The 19240-nt window shown below is 37.1% G+C and overlaps 1 long non-coding RNA gene across 3 annotated transcripts in view; it reads left to right on the top strand.

Annotated features, from left to right (window-relative positions):
* Window positions 1–19240, top strand: part of LOC125171904 (uncharacterized) — a 38270-nt gene that overhangs the window by 6167 nt on the left and 12863 nt on the right. For 2 of the 3 annotated variants that reach the window (XR_007154489.1, XR_007154488.1), the window contains one exon: window positions 822–898. This is a non-coding gene — a long non-coding RNA (uncharacterized LOC125171904). Of the gene's footprint in view, window positions 1–821; window positions 899–19240 lie in introns of those variants that run through there. The other variant, XR_007154490.1, reaches the window with a different exon arrangement.

Raw genomic sequence — 19240 nt, 5'->3', positions numbered from 1 at the left:
ATTGTCTTACATATTTTTTTAAATGTTTATTTTATTTATTTTAGAGAGCGAATAAGGAAAAAAAAACACAAGCAGGGGAGGGGCAGAGAGAGGGAGACACGGAATCCGAAGCAGGCTCCAGGCTCTGAGCTGTCAGCACAGAGCCTGATGCAGGGCTTGAACTCACAAACTATGAGATCATGATCTGAGCCAAAGTCAGATGCCTAATCAACTGCACCACCCATGCACCACTTACATATTTTTTTCTAAGTCCATGTTTTTGTGATCTTGTTTCCTTCATCTAAAATTTTATTCTTCCAGTATTTATGTATTGAAATTGGACTCCTCCTTCAATTTCTAATAAACCAAACAAAAAACCAATTAAACAGTAACAGCAGCTACACTCTATTATGCTCTCCTAACTTGTCAGGACTATATTGAACATCTTGAATACATGGTCCCTGATCCTCACCCAAACATTTACTAGGAAGATATTATTATAACCATTTCACAGGTAAAGAAACTGCCATACAGAAATGTTAGTTGACTTTTATCCTAGGCTGCAGAATTAATAAGTGGGATGTTGGCACATCTTAATAGTTACTAATCTAATACTCTTTCCAGCTTTTTTTCTTTAGCAGAACCCTAATTTTTATTTTTTGGAAGGGGGATAACCGTGTGACCAGCTAAAACAAAAAGAACACAAAAACTACATATCTTAATCTCGCTGAAAACAAAGGGTGAGCCCTTTTGACATACTTCTACCCATGGAGACCTAAGTGGTGGTTTTGGCAACATTTTCTTATCTCTTCCATATCTCTCTCTTCCTCCTTCTCCTTTAGGAAGCAAGAGCTGAGATGCTGGTGAAGCAGGAATCATCCTGGAACTGTCAGGATGGGAGTTGGAACACTAAGGAAGGTAGAGGAAAAAGGCGACAGAGCCTGGGGTGTTGACAGTACTGAGAGCTGCTGCACTGTCACCTGTGCAGAAATGCTTGTTGGGTAAAAAGACTAAAGTTTAATTTGGTTAACTTACGTTGGGCTTTCTGTTGCTTATACCTAAGCCCAGTTTCCAACTGGTGCATGAGGTGTGCATGAGACTTCTTTGGATTCCATCATCACTGCCCCCTTCATGATGCCAATTAAACCTTACCTGAATCCCCATCTCAGAAATAAGATTTTCTTCCTTGTGTATGGCCGTTAAATTCTGAACTACTTTTAAGGCCTTTATTAATTCTCTTCTTCTTTGGAATTTTGTATTGTAAATTCCTCAAGAATACAGTCTATAACTTCCTTCCCTATTCATAAAAAAACACTGAATGAATGTTTACTGGGTTGGATTACAATCCATTAAATTCACCGTATAGTTTTCTGTTACTGGAGTTCCTATGAATTAGTTTTAATCTTCTTTAAATTTGATATGGACATAAATGCAATCCAAGGCACAAAGATTTGACCTCCCATTGCTTCCTGTCAGGAACCAAATCCCTCAGCTTTTCCTGAGTTTCTGATTATTGCCTCAGAGGTACATAGAAACAAGGCCACTTCTGCCTGGTTCTTCTGCGAGGCCTCATTATCCCCCTGAGCTGCCGCCTCTGATGCTGCTGATACTGCCACCCTGCCCATTCCAGACTTGGGGGAGGCAATGCTGCATTCACTACCTTTTCAGTCCAGACCGAGCCACAGATCTTTTTCTAAGTACTCCTTGCACAACTGAGACCAGGATATGCCTTTTTAAAAAAGCAGTGAAAGAGTAGGGATGATGCAATGGAAGGAAAACACATAGAATCGTTACAACTATTCTAGGTCCAGGGCCACCGACTTACAGCTTTATCTTCTCAGCTGCCACATGACCAGGCAGTTCACCCCCACCACCAGAATTTCCACATAGACTACCAGCCCTAAATATTTATTTCCTCACCCCATCATAAGGCCTCCTTCCCTTAGGCTTCATTTCTTTATTTCCTGTGGTTGAGAATGACAATTAAGGGACACCCAGGCTTCCCCCCTAGTAAACCTACCGCCCTGACTAGTCTATCACTCCAAGTGAGTTATTCTGATATTTACAGAAATTTTGTTGTGTGAATACAAAACCTGATTATAGTCCAAGTATAGTGTATAGATTACATTTGGGATGTGGTACATCATAAATAGTTTCCAATTTGAATGAATGTGAATGAATTTTTTAAATAATACTTTAACATTGTCATTATTAATTTTGTCAATTGCTGGTAACTGGGATAGTGTCACTAACTTTCACAATTAACAATTTAACTTAAAAAAATTTTTTTGAGTTTGTTTTGAGAGAGAGAGAGAGAGAGAGTACAAATGGGGCAGGGGTGGAGAGAGAGGGAGAGAATCTCAAGCAGGCTCCACACTGTCAGCACGCAGCCCGACACAGGGCTTGAATTCATGAACTGTGAGATCATGACCTGAGCTGAAACCATGAGTCGGATGCTTAAAACGACTGAGCCATCCAGGCACCCCAACAATTTGAAATTTTAAATGTGGTGGTGAAGTCTCAATTTCAAATGGTTTGAAGAGCAAGGACGTGAGTATACATAAAATTTTAAGATGTTTTGTGGAGAAGGAAATAAGTAGGACTGGGGTTGGAACTTGAGGGAGTGTTACAGACCAAGTTTATGCTAAATAAAGAAATAAGAAAGAAGAGGAGAGAAGAAAGGAAGAGAAGTGAAATGAAAGGGAGAAAGGAGAAGAGGAGAAAGAGGAAGAAGAAGCAAGAGATAGAGCTTTCCAGTGGAAAATGTTAATTACACTGTAATGCTTTTTTGATGCTTTATTATCAACTTCAAACTGAGATAGCCTTTGATAACATATTCTGATTTTAAACTACTCTAGTAGAAAGTTGTAAAACATTATTATTTTAAATCTTTTAAAAAATGGAACACTCCAAATTGTGCTCCATGAGACGGAAGCTAATGCAACAAGTAGCTGCAGAACTATTTGGCCTGGGAATTCAGTCATTAGGAGAGAGCTGCCAACTCAACTCTGCCTGAGCAGCAAGAGTGAAGTGAGTTTGCTCCGCTCTTCTCTGACCTCCAGCACAGAAGGCAGGCTGTCTGTAGCCTTTGTGAAACTTACACGGAAGTTTTCCCTTTGAGGGCAAGACCCCCATTTGCAATTTGATTCTTTCTGGAATCCAAAGTAATAGAGTAGCCACTAACAAGAAAGCAAGTAATGAAAGAGAAATTAAGGAGTGCATTTTAATGATGATTTTTATAGATGAATTCCCAATGATTGTTGGTTGGCGTATAGACTTTCTTGGCTGACTGAATGATTGATGTGATAAACACTACATTCTTTCAAATTCTAGAATATTTTATATTTTTGGACATAAGTTCTTTGAACTTGAGTGATTCTTGAACATTTAATTCACATTTTTTGAGGTCTTTGGAATAATCTGGTTATCATGAAGAATATCATTGATTTGTAAGGTTAAATTGAAGTCATGTGAGCAACATCTTGGTAGTCTTATATGCAATGTACAAACAGTGTTCATGGATAAAAAGAAAAAGCTCAACAGATGTGTCTTTGAAGGGAAACTAGGAATTCAGATGGAATATGAAGTTGGTAGCCTCAGTATATTTCAAAGGAATATATCCATTTTGCCCTTGAAAGGAACTATCTTCTCTCTTCCTCTGTGTTTTCTTGTTTGATGCTAGCAGAAAGCGTCTGGATTATAAAGCCTGCTTGTTTCTCCCAGAGTAACTGCTACTGCCTCCTGCTAGTCTTTCATTTAGTGGAAGAGGGGGGGTCAAATGAATCTTGATTAATAGATCCTCATTCCTCTCCTTCTCACCTCTTTCAAGCTGTGCTGTCATAAAATTAATGTTAAGCTGGTATCTATTCTATCTTAAATAGCTCAGATCTAATGAGATGAAATTTAGTGGGTTAAAAGCAAATACTGTTTCCCCCGTCAGATATCCCAAATACTACTATAAAATACACAGTAAATATAGGAGGCATATATTAATAGTTATTAATAGAAATGTTTTTATTTTTGACACTTTTGATATTTTTTCTAAAATAAACAGCCATATCCTTATTTTTTTTTAAGATTTTATTTTTTAAGTAATCTCTACAACCAACGTGGGCTCAAACATACAACCCTGAGATCAAGAGTCTTAAGCTCTACTGACTGAGCCAGCCTGGTGCTCCAGCAGCCATATCTTTATAACAAAAGTTTAAACTGATTTTGAAACTGATAATAAATAAACTGATTATTTAAACTGATTTTGAAAGTTCATGGTAGGTAAAGTATCTCCCCCAAATTTCCTGCCTCTCTATGTAATTCTGTGAATGGTGGCCTCTGATCTTTGCCAGTGTGTTCTACTGAATCAGTTCCATGACTATTCTATCATTCAGCAACTAGCCAGGAAAACAGAAGCTACTCTCAATCCTTCAAATACAGGGAATTGATCACCCAGGTGATGGAAAACAGAGGCTAAACAAGGGTTTGTTAAGGCAACCCAGAGAAGTTCTAATCACTCTCAGTTGGAAAGGACAATAACAACATATGTGGTTGCCTAAAACCAGAAGCTGGACTCAGGATGAGTCCCCATGATGAGGGGGCCAGTGATTTCTGGGGGCAAGGCCTGGGGCGTGCTACCAAGAGCTGGAGCCATGGGGGAGCCATGGGCACTGTCAAAAGATTCCTTAAGACACAAGAAAAGAAAAAATACCCTCACTTTCTTCCTGTAAGGAAAATTGTTAGGATAACAAAATATTGCTTATGTCGTTCAAAGACTTCTCTGTTTTTTTTTTTTTAATTTTTTTTTTTCAACGTTTATTTATTTTTGGGACAGAGAGAGAGACAGAGCATGAACGGGGGAGGGGCAGAGAGAGAGGGAGACACAGAATTGGAAACTGGCTCCAGGCTCTGAGCGATCAGCCCAGAGCCTGACGCGGGGCTCGAACTCCCGGACCGCGAGATCGTGACCTGGCTGAAGTCGGTGGCTTAACCGACTGCGCCACCCAGGCGCCCCGAAGACTTCTCTGTTTTGAATCTGAGGACAGGAATCAGCCATGAGCTAAACTGAATTTTGTTAAATAGCAACAATCTGCGAGGTCAGAGTCAATAAATAGAAAGACTGGTTCATAATATTTATTGATGGGGTAAACAAGGTTGTCTTTTTATCCTTTCTTTTACATTATAATGTAAAATCCAGTGTTATTATGCAGATTCTGAAAAACTTTTATTTATATCCTCCCTTTTGTCAATCTGTAATATAGAGGAGATAAAGTTAAAAATAGCTGTATTTATTTATATTTTCTGGGTGCAAAACTCTGACATGTGTTAATGTTTTCAATTCTCAAAAACAACCTCATGGGGTAAGTAGAATGATTAACCCATTTTATGGAAGAGGAAATTGAAGCACAGAGAGATTAGCTAATAGGCACATTCTTATATACAGATGACACAGTTGTATGTTAGGGTATTAGAAGTGGCCTTTGTAATCGGTTATGCTATGTGATTATTGCCACAAAAAAGGTCCTCAGATAAACTCTTGTGAAGTGGAACACTTTTCTTGTAGACATTGTGCACATGCCAGCACCTTACAGCAAGCACCATCTTCTTTTACTGATACCTCTACAGTGGACTCCAGACTCATCTCATCCCTCCCATTCTTATCCTCTTCAGTCTGTATTCTGCAGGGCAGCCAGAATAACCTCTTCAAAACACAACTCTTCTTCTCAAGGCCTTCTAGTGGTTGTCCATTGTTAGTTAAGCCCAACATTACTCAAAAATACTGTACCATCTGTTTTATTGGGCCGGCTTATATATTACTCAGTATGTTTGGAGTGCTGTTGGTTTCCCAGTGTTACTGGGCAGTCATTTACCTACCCATCTGCACTTGAAAGGACATTGTCTTTATCTCTGTCATACTCAGAGGCCATGGGCAAGCTCTGTAAATGAGTCAGAAAAATCATCCTGAAATTATCCTTACCTTCCGCCTATGAGAAGAGCATTGATCCTTGGGCAGCAGAGTTCCAGAGAGTCTGGAGACTTGAATGTGAGACTCAACTAATCCCTAGAGACCCCCTGAGGGCTTGTGAGTTGCCTGGAGCTTCTGGCAAAGTGACAACCATTTTGTAATGTCTCTCAATGGTGCTATTTGTTTTGGCCTTTCCTGGGTAAATTTGGTGAGCAGCCAGGGCAACAAAGGGTACTCCTCAGACTAGAGTTGGAAGAGGCAGTTAGGGTGAATCTCTAAGTAGTAGAGGGATGTAGGACAAAGGAAACTGGCTAAGGAATAGGTGAGCTAAGATTCTCAACGTACTTGCTTATATTTGAACAAACAGCCAAAGCTAAAAGAATGCTACAATGGGCCTTCACATGCTGGGAGAAAAACTTGGTCTCCTGGGTGCGCTACATTTCATCCTTTGTGGCAACGAACCATGCCAGGATTTCAACCTCAGTGCTGCTCTTGACTAGCAAAGTATCTTAGGTGTTTCATATTGTGTGATTAATGAATAAGAGACGGTATGAAAAGCTTGACACCATCTTTGGCCTGTCTAGTTGCATTCATATTTCTGAGAAATAAGAAAGAAGATTACATGGTATTTAAATTAAAAAAAAATTTTAACATTTACTCACTTTTGAGAGACAGAAAGAGATAGAACGTGAGTGGCGGAGGGCCAGAGAGAGGGAGACACAGAATCCCAAGCAGGCTCCGGGCTCTGAGCTGTCAGCACAGAGCCCAACACAGGGCTCAAACCCAAGACGATATCATGACCTGAACCGAAGTTGGATGCTTAATGGACTGAACCATCCAGGCGCCCCTACTTGGTATTTAAATATAAAGAGTATTGAACTGGATGATAAATAAAGGGCTGACAAAATATCTTTGGCAAAAATTTTACTCTTATAGACTAGTTGCAGCTGTTCAGAATTACTAGAATAACTCAATAAAAAGTTTTTGTTTTTTATTTTCATTGCTTCATGAAGTTGGCAAAGATGGGTTGTGCATGATGACTGAAACTAGAATAATGTTATTACTAGTTGTCATATTTTAATATAAATAAATGGACATAATTCTTTCCAAGACTTCACTGCTTATGATATATTAAGTCCTATGGGTTCTATAAAATAACTTTGAAACCTCTTCTGTTGCTTCAGACTTTATGCAGCCAAAATAATAACTGAAGACATTTCAGTCTGCAGTTTTTTCAATTCAGAGGTCATTCACACTGACTTTTCTTGCTTTGACTTCATGCAAGACATCATTAATCAAGTGTACTATTAAAATGTTAACTCTCCCTTTAAATACCTCATTAATGTACATGTGTATTTAACTATATATTTTTAAATCTGAATCAATGAAAACTACCTCTTGAGTGAAGAAAAAACTCACTTGTTTTATTGCACCTTGCATTGAAAGACATCACAATCTAGTACCTTGTAAATAGTTTTCCCTCTTAAATCATTGCCTGGAAAATAAGATTGTCTCACTCTTTCCATAAAGCTAAAGTTGTCGAGGTCAAATTTTGTAAATGATACAAAAGAGTTTCCTCCATGAATAATCACAAGCTCATGTTATTGGAAGGGTCTTCAAGAAATGACACAGTTCATCCTGAAGCCAGATTTGCCCACTACATACTGACAGTTATTCTATTATTCAGATGCCCTGAGACAGACTATCCCTACCTTCTTGCTATGGTAGCCTGTCTCATATTAAATCATCCTTTTTTATTGTTGTTTGTTCTACGAAGATTTATTTGATGCCTATTGTTTTAAGTGTTTTTTTTTATTCAAGTTAGTTAACATAAAATGTTATATTAGTTTCAGGTACACAATATAGTAATTCAACACTTCCATATGTCACCTGGTACTTCTCAGGACAAGTGCACGCCTTAATCCCCATCACCTATTTAACCCATCCCACACACACCTCCCCTCTGGTAATCATCAGATTGTTCTCCATAATTAAGAGTCTGTTTCTTGGTTTTTCTGTCTCTCTCACTCTTATTTATTTATTTATTTTTGCCTTTACTTGTTTGTTTCCTTTTTTAATTCCACATATGAGTGAAATTGTATGGTATTTGTCTTACTTTAACTGACTTATTTTGCTTAAAATTATACCCTGTAAGCTGTGTCCATGTCATTGCAAATGACAAGATTTCATTCTTTTGTATGGCTAAATAGTATTCCATTATATATATATATATATATATATATATATATATATATATATATACTGCATCTTCTGTACCCATTCATGAGTCGATGGACATTTGGGCTGCTTCCATATCTTAGCTATTGCAAATAAATCTCCTATAAACATCAGGGTGCATGTATCCCTTTGAATTGGTATTCTTGTATTCTTTGGGTAAATATCCAGTAAGTGTAATTGTGGATCGTAAGGTAGTTCTTTTTTTAACTTTTTGAGGAAACTCCATACTGTTGTTCACAGTGGCTACATCAGTTTACATTCCCACTAATAGTGCAAGAGAGTTCCCCTTTCTCCACATTCTCACTAACACCTGTTGTTTCTTATGTTGTTGATTTTAGCCATTCTAACTGACAGGTATGAGGTGATAGCGCATTGTAGTTTTGATTTGCATCTCCCTGATGATTAGTGATGATGAGCATCTTTTCATGTGTTTGTTGGCCATCTGGATGTCTTCTTTGGAGAAATGGCCGTTCATGTTCTGCCCATTTTTAAAAAATTTTTTAATGTTTATTTTTGAGAGAGAGAGAGAGACAGAGACAGAGACAGAGACAGAGCATGAGTGGGGGAGGAGCAGAGAAAGAGGGAGACACAGAATCTGAAGCAAGCTCCAGGCTCTGAAGTGTCAGCACAGAACCCGATGCAGGGCTTGAACTCACCAGCCGTGAGATCATGACCTGAGCCAAAGTCGTACACTTAACCGACTGAGCCACCCAGGCGCCCCTCTTCTGACCATTTTTTAATTGGATGATTTATTTTTTGGGTGTTGAGTTTTATAAGTTCTTTATATATTTTGGATATTAATCCTTTATCAGATATGTCATTTGGAAATATCTGGTGTTGATATGAGAACACAACTTTTTTCCAGTAAAGTACTCAATTTCTTAAATTAGCTCCATGGGACGCCTGGGCGGCGCAGTCAGTTAAGCGTCCGACTTCAGCCAGGTCACGATCTCATGGTCCGTGAGTTCGAGCCCCACGTCGGGCCCTGGGCTGATGGCTCAGAGCCTGGAGCCTGCTTCCGATTCTGTGTCTCCCTCTCTCTCTGCCCCTCCCCCATTCATGCTCTGTGTCTCTCTGTCCCAAAAATAAATAAACATTGAAAAAAAATTAAAAAAAAAAAATTAGCTCCGTAAGTGTCTACATTCTTTCCAGTGTATTAAGGCAAGTTTGCATTTGAAGTATGAGGATCCTGAAATTGAAGTCAAATGTGCTCAACAGTCAATGAAGCACTTTCTAAACTAAAGGCTTTCCTTAGAACTGTGACAATAAAGTAGTGACTAAATATTTGAAATGATAGTGAGATTATAACAATAAATGTAAATCTCAAACAAAAATAATTACCACATTAGTGTTTGCATTTACAGGAGACAAATATGAAATTCTTGTATTGTATTTTTGTTTAATGTTCAATATGTTCATGTGAGTAGATGTTCCTTTTTTTTATTAAGGGTTTTTGTGTGTGAATATAAATTTTGAATTTCTATATGTAATATAAGTACCAAAAAGCCTGCCTCAGCTAGTGTTACTCGTTGTGAAATATCTTGCCTAATCTGTTAATGAACACTAAGTGAAGTAAAAGTTATTTTTAACCATAAAACATCATTTATTTAGCAAATATGAGTTGTGTTCCAGGATCAGACCATCTACTAGGTGGAGGAAGCATAGCTTGTGATTTTCAATATAAACAACCATACTGTAAAATTTTCTTTATGGGCTAGAGTGGGTATACTGGGAAATCAATAAAAATTATGTAAGCTTACATATTTTAAGAAATTTTGCTATTTTCTTTGATTATATTGGCTATATTGTTTTAAAATGTGTCATTATAAAAATAGAATATTCTTTTGACAATCTCAAAAGTATAGACAAGAAGAAAAAAGAAGGATACTTCAATATAAATATAATATTTTGGTTTGTTTCCTTCCAGAGTTTTTATATAGTTTTAAAATGCTTATGATGTATTTATATTCATAATTGACAAAAATTGGAAAAAGTAAAATTAAAGTGAATTTATTCACCATAAAAATGTATCATTAATATGATTTTGATGTATCTGAAAATATGTTTGTAACATGAAAAAACTTTGAGGGTATAATATTCCATGAAAAATTCAAAATACAAAATTTTATATACATATTTATATTTAAACGTTACATCATAAACTTGGAAAACCAAAAGCCAATTGTTTGCAATGGCTTTTGGAAGTGACCGTATTTCTGAAACGTGGTTACAAAAAATAATCCATAGCGTTTGGGAGCAAAGATACAAGTCAAAAGATTGTATTCAGGCTGCTTTTTAAGATAAATTAAGTCCTTCCTTTGTTCTTGGCATTTTATACTAAACATATACACACTCCTAATTTTTTATTCTTAATATGGAAATTAGGCACATCACCAAAGAAAATATACACTGTAAAAATTAGTATGGAATAATTTATTTCTAAAGTTTTCAGCTAGTACTGAGGTACAAATTTGGTAAATCTGGAATATTCAGTTTTGCCTAATTCAGGGCATTGCCTAATTAATGTTTAGGCATTGCCTAATTAAATGTTTCTATGGCATGGGTTCTTAGGTTGAATTCTCCAGAAGTGACCCTGAGATAAAGATTCCTATATAAACATTCAGGATTTATTAAGGAATTGCTCTCAGGAGAAGCAGGTAAGGGAGTGGAGGAAGCAATATTGAAAAGGAGGAAGAAAATGAGCAAGAGAGAAATTCCAAGTGATTTCTGAGCCTCAGACTGATTCCACTGGGTACTCAGAAACATAAATTACATCTCAGACATGTCCCACCTTGAGGCAAAGTCTGGGCTATCAAACTCCCACACAAGTCAGTACTTGGCTATGGGTTTTTTCCAGGAATATAGTGCCTCTCAAGCACTTACGGTTCTCTGTGCAAAGAACAGGAGCAGAAGGGGCTCTAGCAGTTCAAGGTCAGTCCTCTGAAGGGAGGATCCAAGGGCCTGGGTGGTCCCCAGGGGTGTTTGCTACCCATGCCTGGTCACAGATCTTCATTTAAGTTGGGAAATGTGATTCTCCATTTTTTGCTGGGCCAAAGTGTGATAAGGGTTCAACTGTGAGGCAGAGTTTACAAGTCCCAGGATACATTTAGAGCTTGGGCACTTTCATGGAAGCTGTGATTGGAAGTTAGAGTGGAGAGTGGTGATGGGAAGCCCTTAGGTGTATGTGATAAGGAGTAGAAAAAAGAGGATGATAGATGGCTTTTGAAAATTTGAAGCATAGGAAGGAGAGGAAAAATGTAAAATAATTATAAGATATGCAGAGCATATTCATTAAGGGAGGATGTTTAGATCAGGTAAACTGCCATTGCCCAGACTCCAGAGGAATGTTGGTCAGAAAATTCTCAGCTTGCATCTGGAGCTGCCAGAACATTTTCCATGTGAGTGCAGAGAACTTGAATTAGGCCCCAGGCTGGAAAGGAGCCTGGCTCTCTGGAGGCTCAGAAAATCTGTAGAGTAAAACTTGGGGGAGGCCTGAGGTGATGGTTTGCCTAGCAAAAAAGGACAGTGACCCTGAGTCAAGGCCAAAGGTGGGAACAGCTGCCTTCGGGGGCAATACAAGTGAAACCATCCAAGAACAGACTGTTTAATTAAGGCTTTAAACCTGGGCCAAGTTAACTGAGGAATGTGTGATTGTATATTTGCAAATTACCTCAGAACTAAATAATTTGTATTCTGAAATTTTCTCACACTATAACAGAGATTTAGATCCTTCTCAAATGTTTCAGTCTATGGCTCTGTGTATGTTAATGCATCCTGAGGATGCTGTGTTTCTGGGGACAGCACAAGACTGGGTATAGCTGGGAAGAAAAAGTGGGAAAAACAAAAGACCGTGATGGTCTCTGTGTGATCTTGAGGGCACCTGTCCTGCTTTGTGAATACCCAGAAACATATTCAAAGCAAGTGTTGGAGGGAACCCATTGAGGAGAGACTTCTATTTGTGCCTTATTTTGAGCACCCCATTTGGAAGCTCTGTGTCTTTTAGTTGATTTGAATATGGGCAAACTGTTTATATTAAAAAATTTCACAGCAGATAATAATTGTAAGTCTTCAACATAGAGGATAAGCTGACTTAGTCTGTATTCTAGTGAACTATTTTTTTTAACATTAAAAAAGAGACACTAGAGAGCTAAGAAAGGAGAATATTTGATGATGGTATTTTCACTTCTACTTCATTTCTGCACCCAAGAAAATAAGTATCATTAATAAGTATCATTTGAATTCCTAAGGGCTATCTTCATTGTCTTATACTATTCTTTAAGTTGGATACACATGTTTCCTCAAGAATAACATTTTTCTCACAAGGACCAGAAGATTATAATCTTACACATTTTTTTTTAAATGCTCAAAAAGTAGTTCAGAAGGTTCAAGCTATACAATTTCTTCTCCGTGGGCCTGAAAGGATATTTTTGATTAGATTCACTCCTTCTTCTCCCCTCCTCTCCACTCCAAGAGTGTTTTGTTCTTTTTTAAGGTTTTTTTTCAATTTTTTTAAACATATCATTTTATTTTTTGAGAGAGAGAGAGAGAGAGACAGAGCACGAACAGGAGAGGGGCAGAGAGAGAGGGAGACACAGAATCCAAAGCAGGCTCTGAGCTGTCATATGTGTGGCTTGAACCCATGAACACGAGATCATGACCTGAGCCAAAGTCAGGTGTTCAACTGACTGAGCCACCCAGGTGCCCCATTTTTAAGATATTTTCATTGTGGACAATGTCAAACACATACAAAAGGAGAGATTAGGATAATAAAGGCCCATGTCACCATCACCCATTTATACAAAAATTATCACATTTGGACAATCTTGTTTCACTTATACCTGCATCTACTTCCAATTTTACCTGACAGATTATTTTGAAAGCAAATCTCAGATATTATTTCACCCATAAATACTTCAGTGTGTATCTGTAAAAAAAAGATGTACATTACAAACTGAAGAATCTTCAGTTTCTGTTAATCAGTTTTCTTCTCCATCTTTCCTCCTCCTCCCTTTCATTCCCTCCTTCTCTCCCTGGGGTTTTCGCTTTTACAGTTTGTTGAAGAAACTAAGTCCTTTGCTCTGTAGAATTTTCCATAGTCTGAATGTTGCCAGTTGCATTCCAATGATATCATTTAATAGGTTTCTCTGTCTTTTTCTTTCCTAAAAATTAGAAGTTAGATTTAGAGGCTTGATAATTCAGGTTCACTTATATTTTTATTTTTTATTTTTTGACTACTAGGTAGGTGGGAATGTGGTTTTCCATTGCTGATCAACAATATCAGGTTATCTCTTTTTGCAATGTTAGCACTATTGATGATCACTGCTTGCATTTATTCATTAATTAAAGGTCATAAAATGGTGATATTTTAATTCTATCATTCCCTTTTCATTTATTATTTGAAATACTGTAATAAAGAGAAACTTTCTCCCACCGATTCTTTGGTTATCCGGTAATACAGGTTGTGAAGGAAAGACTACAAAAGTGCTCGATTTCCTCCTTGCTTATTAGTTTTCAAATAATACATTCATTCTTTCCAGTACTCCAAAGATGATAAATGAGTTTTTGTGTGTTTTTTTTATTGAACACAAACAGGATTTATTTAATTACTTATTTATTTATTTTTTAAATATTTTTGTTTGTTTCAAGTTTTTATTTAAATTCTAGTTAGTTAACATATAGTGTAATATTGGTTTCAGGAGTAGAATTCAGTGATTCATCACTTACATATAACACCCAGTGCTCATCATATGTGCCCTTCTTAATACCCATCACCCATTTAACCCATTGCCCTGCCCACCTCTGCCTCCAACAACCCTTACTTTGTTTTCTATAGTTAAGAGGCTGTTATGGTTTGCCTTCCCTCTTTTTCTTTCTCTCCCTTCCCCTATGTTCATCGGTTTTGTTTATTAAATTTCACATGAGTGAAATCATATGGTATTTGTCTTTCTCTGACTGACTGACTTTGCTTAGCATAATACACTCTAGCTCCATCTACCATTGCAAATAGCAGGATTTCATTCTTTTTTATGGCTGAGTAATATTCCATATATATAATATACACACACACACACACACACACACATACCACATCTTCTTTATTCATCAGTCAGTGGACACTTGGGCTCTTTCCCTAATTTGGCTGTTGTCAATAATGCTGCTATAAACATTGGGGTGCATGTGTCCCTTCGAGTCAGTATTTTTGTATCCAGTATTTTGTGTAAATACCTAGTGGTACAGTTGCTGGATCTTGGGTAGTTCTTAAAGTTAAAAAGTTTTTAACTTTTTGAGGAACCTCCATACTGTTTTCCATAGTGGCTGCATGAGTTTCCATCAACAGTGCAAGAGAGTTCCCCTTTCTCCACATCCTTGCAAATATCTGTTGTTTTCTGTGTTATTAACTTTAGCCATTCGGACAGGTGTGAGGTGGTATCACATTGTAGTTTTGATTTGTGTTTCCTTGATGATGATTGATGTTGAGCATCTTTTCCTGTGTCTGTTAGCCATCTGATTGTCTTCTTTGGAAAAATGTCTGTTCATGTCTTCTCATTTTTTAACTGGATTATTTGGGGTTTGGGGGTGTTGCATTTGATAAATTCTTTATAGATTTTGGATGCTAACCATTTATCAGATATGTCATTTGCAAATATCTTCTCCCATTCTGTAGTTTGCCTTTTAGTTTTGTTGATTGTTTCCTTTGCTGTGAAGAAGATTTTTGTCTTTATGAAGTCCCAATAATTCATTTTTGCTTATGTTTCCCCTGCCTAAGGCAATGTATCTAGGATGAAGTTGCTATGGCCACGGTCAAAGAGGTTGGTGCCTGTTTTCTCCTCCAGGATTTTGGTGGTTTTCTGCCTCACATTTAGGTCTTTCATCCATTTTGAATTTATTTTTGTGTATGGTATAAAAAAGTGGTCCAGTTTCATTCTTCTACATGTTACTGTCCAGTTTTCCCAATACCATTTGTCGAAGAAACTTTTTTCCAGTGGGTATTCTTTCCCGATTCATCAAATATTAGTTGATGACATAGTTGTGGGTCCATTTCTTGGTTTTCAATTCTGTTTCATTAATCTATATTTCTGTTTTTGTGCCAGCACCATACTGTTTTTATGACTACAGCTTTGTAATCTCGCTTGAAATCTGGAATTGCGATGCCTCCAGCTTTGCTTTTCTTTTTCTTTTTTTTTTTTTTCCAACGTTTATTTATCCTTGGGACAGAGAGAGACAGAGCATGAGTGGGGGGAGGGGCAGAGAGAGAGGGAGACACAGAATCGGAAACAGGCTCCAGGCTCTGAGTCGTCAGCCCAGAGCCCGACGCGGGGCTTGAACTCACGGACCGCGAGATCGTGACCTGGCTGAAGTCGGACGCTTAACCGACTGCGCCACCCAGGCGCCCCTGCTTTTCTTTTTCAAGATTGCTTTGACTATTTGGGGTCTTTTGTGGTCCCATACAAATTTTCAATGTTCTAGCTCTATGAGAAATGCTGTTGGTGTTTTGATAAAGATTGCATTTAAATGTGTAGATTGCTTTGGGTAGTATAGACATTTTAACAACATTTGTCCTTTCAGACTATGAGCATGGAATGTTTTCCCATTTCTTTGTGCCCTCTTCAATTTTTTTCATAAGTGTTCTATAGTTTTTAGAGTACAGCTCTTTCACCTCTTTAGTTAGGTTTATTCATAGGCATCTTATAGTTTTTGTTGCAATTGTAAAATGGATCAATCAATTCCTTGATTTCTCTTTCTGCTGCTTCATTATTGCTGTACAGAAATGCAACAGAATTCTGTACATTGATTTTGTATCCTATGACTTTGTTGAATTCCTGTTATCAGTTCTAGAAATATTTTGGTGGAGCCTTTCAGGTTTTCTACATAGAGTATAATGTCATCTGAGAATAGTGAAAGTTTGATTTTTTCCTTGCTGATTTGGATGCCTTTTCTTTTCTTTTCTTTCTTTCTTTCTTTCTTTCTTTCTTTTGTCTGAATGTTGAGGCTAGGACTTTTAGTACTATGTTAAATAACAAGGGTGAGAATGGACATCCCTGACTGTAGAGGGAAAGCTCTCAGTTTTTCCCCATTAAAGAGGATATTAGCTGTGGGTCTTTTGTATATGGCCTTTATAATGTTGAGGTATGTTCCCTCTACCCCTACTTTTTTGAGGATTTTTATCAACAAAACGTGCTGTATTTTGTCAGATGCTTTTTCTGCATCTATTGAGAGAATCATATGGTTCTTATCCTTTCTTTTATTTTAAACCACTCCTATTATTATCCTGATTGATGCTCATGTTGTCCCATCTTTGACCAAAGGAAAAAAAAAACAAACCTCTTCAAGTTGACTTCCAAGTTCTTTTGATGGTTCTGTTACTTTGTTTTCTGTTATCAAATGATGCTCCATTCTTAGCTTGCACATTTATGTTCCACTTCTGCATTGAGACATTTTTCCAAGGAGCCCTTATTCCTTTTAGTGGGAATGGCATATGGAGACTACAGTTTTACATTGCTGTGCTCAATATGTTATGTATTGGTCATTACTTCTAGGTCTTTACAATGGACAGAGCCAGGAAATAAGTTTTAAATTCTTTTAAGATAAAATACTTTCAAATTGAAGCATACATTTTTAATTCAATTTTAGGACCACCAGGAATTTTACAAAATGTTTTTGATATTATAATGTCCAAAATCCTGATTCTTATGAACGTCATTATAACTGCTTACTTGTCTGGAGTCACAATATCCACATAATAACCTTGGAATAACAATGCCCATAGCTGCCACAAATGTAATCAATAGGATTATATAAAAATGTAGGGCTAAAAAATATTTTTGGTCTGTAAAGTACATCTTTGTAAAGTACATCTTTCTAGGGATGTACAGTCAAAATACTGTGTTCTAAAGTCATTTAGAAGAGCTCCTCTCTGTGGCACCTGGGTGGCTCAGTCTATTAAGTGTCCAGCTTGGCTCAGGTCATGGTCTCTTGGTTTGTGAGTTGGAGCCTGTGCTGTCTACATAGAGCCTGCTTCAGATCCTCTGTCCCCATCTCTCTCTGCCCCTCTTGCTCTCTCTCCCTCTCTCTGTCTCTCAAAAATAAATAAACATTTAAAACTAAAAGAGCTACTCTCTGATGGCTAGTTTGTTTAAAGAGTAATATTCAGTGTTAATGTGTGGCAAATAGACCTTCACAAAAGCTTGTGAAATTTTGAATTAGTATAGCTCATGTAGGTGTTAGATTTGTGGCAACAAACAGGTGCCTTAAATGTGTTTATGCTCTTCCATTTTTTAATTCTATTCCTACGAATTTATCATAAGAATATAATGAAGTATGGCATAAATAGTCACATTAAGAATGTTCGTTGATGTTATTTATGATAAAAATGAGAAATATCTTAAAAACAGACCAACAGGAGAATTATTATGGAACATATATAAAGCAGAATATTATGCAGCAGTTAAAAATCATATCTACCATGAAAACTTTTAATCTCAAGTGAAAATGCTCATAATATTACATATAAAAAAATCTGACACCAAACTTTATAAAAGAAAGCCTATTTCTCTGACATCAAAACTTCCTTGTCACCAAACATGTGAGGTTTCCCCCCTGTCCCGCCCCCCCCCCCGACCAATTCTCTGATGCCTGCTGGATGTGCTACAATTCAGTTCAATCCTGACACTATCTACCTGGAGATGGCATCAGATCTCCCAAATTAAGGGCTCAGTCCCCACACACTGCCCCTGCTTCAGATTCCAGTCACATGTCCAGAGCTCTCATATTGCTAACTGACCAGTTATAGATCAGGGGTTTCCATAATCCCCTCCTCAGATTAGATAACTTGCTAGAATAGCTCACAGATGTCAGGAACAGTTTACTCACTAATAATGGTTTATTACAAAAGATAGAACTCAGGAACAGCCAAATGGAAGAGATGCGTAGGCAAGGTATTCAGGATGGTGGACAGCACAGAGAGCTTCCACACCCTCTCCAGGCATGTTTAGCCAAGCCAGGGAGCACTTTGAATCTTGTTGTTTAGAGTTTTTATGGAAGTTCCATAACTTAGGAATAATTGATTAAATCATTGGCCATTGGTGATTAAGTCCAGCCTATTTCCCCTCCCTAGAGGTTCAACCTTCTACTTAGGCCTTGGTCTTTCTGGTGAACAACCCTCCTACAATAATAGTTGCAGGTGAACAGACAGCTATTTGGGGGAAGAGTTCCCCAAAGCTATCTAGGAACCACTAGCTACCCCATCATTCATTAGCATATGAAGTCTCTTATCACCCCAGAGATTCCAAGGGTCTAAAAGTCTTTGGACCAGGAATCTGGGCTAAAGACCAAATATTAAAACAAAAGATGCTCATAGCATCTCTATCACTTCAAAGAAAATATGAGTGTTTTAGGAGCTCTGTGTCAGGAACTGGAGGCAGAGACCAAATATATATTTCTTATTATGTCACAATAGCATTGTTCCAGTTTTGGACACAATCTACATAGAAAATGACTGAAAGGTAATAGACCAAATATTAACAATAATATAACAAAATGTTAGCAAAACCAAAATATTTTTATTTACAATTTGCGCTTTATAATTTTGTAACAAAAATACATTAAAAGATGAGCATATTATAATTCAAATCTACAAGATTACTTTTGTAAAGTATTACCTTTCTTGAGCTGAAGAATGACTTTTATGAAAACTATTGAAAAACCTTAAAAACAAATTATTTGGCTATATAGAATGAAAAACTTGTTTGGTAAAATGATTACCAAAATTAAAAGTTAAATACCAAATTTTTAAAGTTAGTTCATACATTATTTATAAAGGCATGATATCATTTCATCCAATAAAATAAAAAACCACAATGAGAAAAAATAAGTAAATGCAATATAGTACATATACTAATACACATTATCAATAAGCCTAAGAAAAATTCTCACAGAAACCTACTATATAATGATTTCTTCATTTTATAGATAAGAAAAGTGAGGGTAAAAAAGGTTAAATTGGAGTACCCAGGTGACTCAGTTGGTTAAGATTCTGACTCTTGATCTTAGCTCAGAACTTGATATCAG

This window comes from Prionailurus viverrinus, chromosome C1 (assembly GCF_022837055.1).
Source record: "Prionailurus viverrinus isolate Anna chromosome C1, UM_Priviv_1.0, whole genome shotgun sequence".
Classification (NCBI taxonomy): domain Eukaryota; kingdom Metazoa; phylum Chordata; class Mammalia; order Carnivora; family Felidae; genus Prionailurus; species Prionailurus viverrinus.
Note: the sequence above shows the minus strand (reverse complement) of the source record. Positions and strands in the feature narration are given on the sequence as shown.